Here is a 7,905-nt window from a genome sequence, read left to right on the forward strand (position 1 = left end):
ATATGTACATAAAGAATGTGTCATTAAAATTAAACATTATTTTAGTATAAATTTTAAAATTCTAACGAAGTAATAGGTACCTAATTGATTAAACATATATTTCATATGTTAGTACTAAAAATCACACACATTACTTATATACCTCCAAATTCAAAAATTTATAATTTTAAGCAGCTATATGACCTTGTGTTCATCCTGATTTCATGAATATTTACAAAAATAAAACCTCTAGAATTCTCGATTAGAGCAGCATCACTCCTACATTCATATAGGTAAAATCCTTTAATATTATCATTTCATTAACAGTTTTAACTCACTCTCCTAATTTATTATAAATATCACTAACTTCTATACCTTAGTACTCCAATTGCTAAAAAACTTGTTATTACCCATTAAACCTTGAAACTAGTGGTCTACTAGAATAAGGTTAGGTTCCCATCATTTAACAACAATAGTTTTTAATCCCATTTTAGCAGTAATCTCTTTGAATTTATTCCTTGACAAACCTTTAGTCGAAGGGTCAGCTAAATTTCTTTGAGATCTTACATAAGTGATGATAATTAGACCATCATCTATTAGTTGCTTCACAAACTCATGTCTCAAACTTATATGTCTAGATTTTTTATTACAAACCTTATTATATGCTTGAGACATGATTGAATCACTATCACAAAAGATTGAAATGGCTGTCGTCTGTTGTGGCCACAACTTTATATCATATAACAAATTTCTTAATCATTCCGCTTATTTACCTGTAGCTGATAAAACTACAAACTCAACCTCCATAGTATAATGTGTAATACATGTTTGTTTATTTGAGACCCAACTTATACCTCCACCACCAAGGGTGAAAATCCATTCTAAACTGGATTTGTCATCACTAAAATTTGTAATTCAGCTGTCGGAATAACCTTTTAAACCTGCGGATAATCACTATAATGTAATCCCAAGTTTATGATTTTTTTGAGATAACCAAGAACTCTTGTTATACCTTTTCAATGTTGATTGCTAGGTTATCCTATAAACCTTGATAATTTATACACAGCAAATGCTATATCAGGTTTGGTACAATAATGCATTATATACATTAGACTTCCTATAGCACTAGCATATTCTAATTGTGCTATAGGTCTTTCTATGTTTCCTTCTAATTTAAAATTAGGATCAGAGTGTATTGGATTCTTCAATTGTGAGATGATTAAACTTTTTTAATATCTTTTTGATATAATGAGATTGACTAACTTCATTCTTATGCACCTTTATGCCTAATATTGTATCAATTTTATTCAAATCCTTCATCTTGAATTTAGAAATTAGATACTCCTTCGTTACATGAATTTTTTCTAAATTTGTTTTGATGATTAACATATCATCAATATATAAACACATGATTACTCAATAATCTTTAGTAAATTTTGAGTAAATACATTTATTCGCACTATTAGGTGAGAAGCCATTTGATAACACTACTGAATCAAACTTCTCATGTCCTTGTTTAGACGCTTGTTTTAGGCCATACAAAGATTTAATTAATTTACAAACTTTTTTTTTTTCATTTTCGGGTAGCACATAGCCTTTTCAGTTGCTCCATGTATACTTCTTCATTAAAATCTCCATTTAGAAAAGCCGTCTTAACATCCATTTGATGTATATGAAACTTGTGAATGGATGCTCATACTATAAAAGTCCTAATAGAAGTAATTTTTGTCACAGGTGCATAAGTATCAAAATAGTCTAAACCTTCTTGTTGTGTAAATTCTCTGGCCACTAACTATGTTTTAAAGGTTTGTAATAAACTATCAGTATTATACTTTTTTTTTAATACTCACTTACATTCTATAAGCTTTGATCCTGGAAGCAAATCAACAAAGATTTAAGTATTGTTTGATAATATTGAGTCCATTTCATTATTTGTTGTTTCTTTTCAAAAAGCAGAATTCCTTAAACTCATAACCTTTTTGAACGTTTGAGGATCACCCTCTGTGTTCATCACAATAAGAATATTGTTTGTCACTGAATCCCTAGTTCTTTCTACCAAAAAAGTGATAACCTGAGAAAAAAAATACCTGTCCTGTTAAATTTTCATATAATTGTATCCTCTCTATTAGATACTAGTCTAACTAGCCGTAATCTCTCATGAAATTGATTGAGTAACTCTAGCTCCCATTAGAATAATTCTCTCCTACACTGAAAGTTCCATATTCACTCTAACCCATCCCATAATCCACAGTCCCCTATGACAGATCCTTGTTGATTTGAAATAGAGAAGAGTCTCGGAAAACTATCTTTCAAAGAGCCACTTTGTAACCAATCATCCTGCCAGAATCTAATACTTCTGCCATTTCTCAACTCCATAGACAAACCACTGATCATCATATCTCTTACCTCTTGTTCTCTAATATTAAGTTGGCAAATATCTTTCCACGGGCCACCTCTTGATGGTAAAGGCTGTTTTGACAACATTACAGATGGGTTCAGCTGATTATAAGAACAAACAACCTTCTTCCACAACGGGCAATCTTCCTTCGAAAAGCGACACCACCACTTGAACAGAAGCGACACATTTCTGATTAAAGCATCTCCTACCCCTAAACCGCCCAACCTTTTCGGAGCTTGCACCAATTCCTATTTCACAAGAGGTATACCATTATTCCCATCTTCTATACTCCATAAAAACCGTCTTTGTAGCCCTATAATCCTTTCTGCAACTGCCTTTGGCATTTTATACAAGCTTAAGTAGTACACTGGCAAGCTATTAAGAACAGATTTTATGAGAACCAACTTATCAGCTTTGTTGAGAGACTTTGCTTTCCATAGGCTGAGCTTATCTTCCACCTTGTCAATGATTGGTTTCCAGATTTTCACCAACCGAGAATTTGCACCTAGAAGAATTTTCAAGTATCTGATAGGTAGAGTAGCTTCAACACATCCCAACAAACCACACATATTTGCCACTCATTCCTTCTCACAGTTAACCGAAATCAAGCTTGACTTATCAAAGTTAATGCTCAGGCCAGACATCAACTCGAAGCAACGCAGAAGTCTCTTATAGTTCACTAGTGTCTCCATTTTCTGTGGGCAGAATAGGATGGTGTCATCTGCAAATTGGAGATGCGACAACTCTATGTTGTCACTCCCCACCAACAATGGAGAAATGCGACCATTCCTGACTGCCTCACCCACCATCCTGTGCAAGACGTCAACTACAAGAACAAACAGAAAGGGAGAGAGAGGATTTCCTTGTCTAAGACCTCTCTCCATCTTAAATGGCTTGGATGGTGACCCATTAATCAACATTGATATAGACGATGTAGTCACACATTTCTTCACCTATGTCCTCCATCTAAGACCAAAACCCATCTTCTGTAGCACAATATCCACAAAGTACCATCTCACCCTGTCGTACGCGTTCTGAAAGTCCAATTTGATTATTGCCGCTTGCTTCTTGCGCAATTTCAGCCAATGGACCATCTCACAAGCAATGAGAGCACCATCGTGTATTTTGCGACCTTTTACAAACGCAGACTGAGTCTCTCCCACTAAGCCTGGCATCACTGAATGCATCTGTCTCACCAGTACTTTGGATATCACCTTATAGACACACCCAACCATGCTAATCGGCCTTAGGTCTTTGATTTCCTTTGCTCCCACAAATTTTGGAGCTAACGCTACCCATGTTACATTAGCGTCCGTGGGTAGCTTTGCACTTTGGAAGAATCCCAGCACAGCTGTAATAAATTCTTGACCAATCTCATCCCAACATTTCTTTATGAAGTTCATATTGTATCCATCACTACCCGGCGCTTTGTTGGACTCACAATTCCAAATTTCCTCTCGGATCTCCTCCGGCGATGGCATCACCTCTAACAATGTTGCATCTTCGTCATCAATCTGTTTTACTAACCCATCCCGGATCCTAATCATAAGAGCAAATTCCTACCAATACAGATCTTTATAAAATACTGTAATAGCAAGCTTTATTCTGGCCTGGTTCCTCACTAATCTGCCATTAATTACCAGAGAATCGATTCTGTTGTTCCTCCTTCTAGCCGACGCCAGGTTATGGAAGTATCTAGTGTTCTTGTCCATGTCTCTAGCATGTTGAAAGCGAGACATCTGCTTCCAATGGATCTCCTTTATGGCATACCACTTCGTAGAACAAGTCACAAGTGCCTTCCATCTGGCCTCCACTGTTCCGTCATAGCTACCAGCACTAACCATATCATCAATCTTCTTAATCTCCTCCTCAAACCTCTTTATCCTGTCATCCATGCCGCCAAAATTGTCCTTATGCCATCTCCTCAGCGGTATCGTCAAGGCCTGCAGCTTATTAGTGAACTGAGCCTCACCCAAATTTTGCCACTCATCCTTCACCATCCTCAAAAATCCTTCATGTGTAAACCAGGAATCCAAGCTTCGAAAAGGTCTTGGACCTGCACTCACTGTTGTATCTTCTGGAATCAACGGGCAGTGATCTGATAGACCTCTTGGTCGAGTATTTGGAAACTCCTCAAGCCACTCTACACTGACAAGAATCCTATTAATGTGGCTACAAGAACGACCTCGAAACCACGTGAACTGCCGATCAGTTAACGGTAAATCCACTAACTGTAAATCTTGCACCCATTCTTTAAAATCTTCCGCCGTAGCCGGCAGAGTAGCAGAGCCTTTCCTTTCCTGCAACCTTAGTATCTCGTTAAAGTCCCCCATGAAACAAAACGGAACTTGACATAAGCCCACAATGTAGCTCAACTCCTCCCACATCATCAGTTTCTCCCTCCGCGTATGTGCTCCATACACCAAGCAAAATGCACAGTTCAAGTTATTTTTTGTCAACAAACCGTCAACACATAGCCACCCATCCCCTTTATAGCAGTTCGACCGTTTAAACAATAAATCTTCCCACATTAACAATAAGCCGCTAGACGCACCTACTGATTCTACATAGTCCCAACCCACTGTGTCACATCCCCACAAACGTACTACATCAAACTTAGTCATTACCTCCCTCTTGGTTTCAATCAAACCTAGCATATTTAATCTATACTTTTTCTTCAACTCTTTCACCATACTTAACTTCCCATCCCCTCTTAGTCCTCTAACATTCCAGCAACTATAAATCATTTAATTGAATTTTTACACACCTTGCTATGTTGTTTGGGCCTGCTTTTCCTAGCTTTCTCTTTCTGTTTTGCCATCCTTCTCTTTCCCGCAAGTTCTTCATTTTGGCTTTGTAAAATCGCCATAATGTCTTCTTCTTCATCATAAAAAACCGCACCAGATTCCACGGCTAACTTCCATGTTTCCTTATTTTCAGCCAACTGTTCTTCCTCCGTAAACCTCTGGTCAGCAATTTGATTTGTAACTTCTGCTCCTGTTCCGAATCCAACATCCTCAGTAGCCCATTCTTTGACGTTCTCATGTTCCACCGCTTTGTCTTCACCTGCTTCTACTACCACATCGTTCTCCCTCTCTTCCAATTGCAATATTTGGTCCGTCTGATTTGCCCGGTCCATTCTTCCTTCAGCTAACTCCTCCGCGTCCAGCCCGTGGTTGTACCCGTGCACCATGATCGACGCTACCAAGCTCTCCTCAGTTATACCACCACCGCCCCATGCTTGGCTTCCGTCCAGCACTTCCAATCTGCGCAAGCCTTGAGCACGCAAGATGCCACCTTGTAGCGCAAAGGAACGTGACTCATAGTCCTTGGCAGCAGCGTGAACTGGAGCGTGTGAGAGTTGTAGCGCTCTGCTCGTGCAGCCTTGCGCAGCAGTCACAAGGGAAGGCTCTGCCTGCAACAAACCAGGATCCGTGATCATCCTTCCACCCGGCCCAGCTTCCTTGGATCTATCTTGTTGAATGGGCAAATATATTTGGTCATGATACGGCAGCCCACCAAATTGATGGCCCAGGAGTAGCGTTGTCTTATAACATTCTTTTTGGGCCTTCTTATTTGTAAAACCCACACCCTTTTCCTCTCGTCCTTTGTTCCTGCCTTCAAAATTCTTGGACCTACTTCCTTTGTCAACCCAAACCTGTGTAACTGTTCTTTCCGACTCAATCTCCGCTGAATCATCAAAATTCTCACAATCAACCTCCCCATTAATTTCTTTAATTCTAAACGAATTCGTTTTCCATTGCAGTTGATACAAATTTAAATGCTCTTGATTGCATTCGTTTAAAAAAATATCTGATGTTACCATTCTACCCTTATCTTCACCACTTTCGTTAGCCCGTGTCATGATCAGCTCAGCCACCGGATCCCACACTGTCGCCATGGCCACCATTCCACCACCCTGTGAACTAGAGCTTCCACACATTGGCCTAACGATTTCCTCTTCCGTCAAGCATTTTTCTCCATATGTCTCGCAACCCACCTCCTTTACAAAGACATCAAAGCTACTAGTGCCCACAGTGATATGCACCCATTCCTTAATTATGTCAAACACACAAGTGTCAATTAATACTCGGCCAACACTGAAAGATAAGGCGGACTTTGTCATTTCATCACATTTTACTACTTTCTCCCATAGATCGCCTATCGAGTTGAATGTATCCACAGACCAAACATGTAAGGGCACTCCATAACATTCTAACCAGACTCTTCTAGTCTCGCTGCATTCTGATTCCTCCCATCGCCAAACGCTATGAAAGAATTGCAAAAAGCTATTCATTTTGAAGGTATAGGCTTCCTCTGCGTTCTTCACAGAATCAAAAACTAATAAGGCTTTATATGCTCCAAGTTCTCTGACTTCAACAATCTGAGAAAAGTTCTTGCTGATTGCTCTCTCTAACGATTTGAAATCAATAGCCGTAGTCGTTCCTCCGACCAAGCTTTTCAGTAGCCAATCGAAGTTCTCTTTTGCTATTGGGACTTCAATCTTCTTCGTCCAACCATTCTCATGTGGGTCCTTGATAGAAAGATCCTTCTTCGTTGCTTCCACTCTTGTAAGACCTTTTTCTCTCTGAGGTTGCCTACTTCCTTCAACAGATCTTGCAATGCCTCCCTTACGTAGCCCAGTGTTCTTCCCTTCCATATGCCTTCTATACTTAGCCTCACCTACGTAGATTGTCTTCCCCCTTATGCACGTTTGATACATTTCTGATATAGCCTTCACAGCCCCCCTTTCGTTGTATAGTGAACAAACGCAAACAAAAGAACCTTCTCATTTTTTACCTTCCAAGCAAGATAAATGTCATTGATTCGTCCTGTCCAATGGAACAAGTGATAAAGTTCTTCCTTCGAGATATCTTGTGGCAGATTGTTGACAAAAACGGTGAAAGAATCGTTTTCCAAGCGTTGATACTCTTCTCGATTCCAAATCCTAGGATCCTTTATCTGTAAATTCCTAGCTCTACTCCACTCAGTGTTTCCCACTCTCACTCTCTCTCTCTCATTTCTCATGTATTATCTAATAATGTAAAATGAGTATAAACAATTTTTAAAAATAAAATATTATAGATACTCACATCGTCTACGGAATTGGATCTCTTTTGTAAAGATCATAAAGCATGAAACAAGGAACATCATGAGACATGGTTGCTGGTTTAAAACGTATGGTCTACATTTAGTTTCTTTCATTTTAGTTTTATGAACACATATTTTAGGGAGCTGAAGCGCAATAGTAGCTGAGAATTGGGAGCATTTCATTAACATGTCTTATGAATGTAACTTTCCTTCAAACTTTAATTATTGATTAACAATTGTAATCAGGATTATCATTTTAATTATTTTTAGAATTCTTAAAAAAAATCTATTTTTTTCAAGAGATGAGTCAGAATCAGAACTTTTAATCATTTTTCATATAAAGGAGATAAGTAGATATTTTATCTTGACGTATAGGAAATAACTATTGAACTTTATATAATTAATAATTTAATATTGATTTTCTTATTTTGGGGTCT

Source organism: Arachis ipaensis, chromosome B02 (assembly GCF_000816755.2).
Source record: "Arachis ipaensis cultivar K30076 chromosome B02, Araip1.1, whole genome shotgun sequence".
Lineage (NCBI taxonomy): Eukaryota > Viridiplantae > Streptophyta > Magnoliopsida > Fabales > Fabaceae > Arachis > Arachis ipaensis.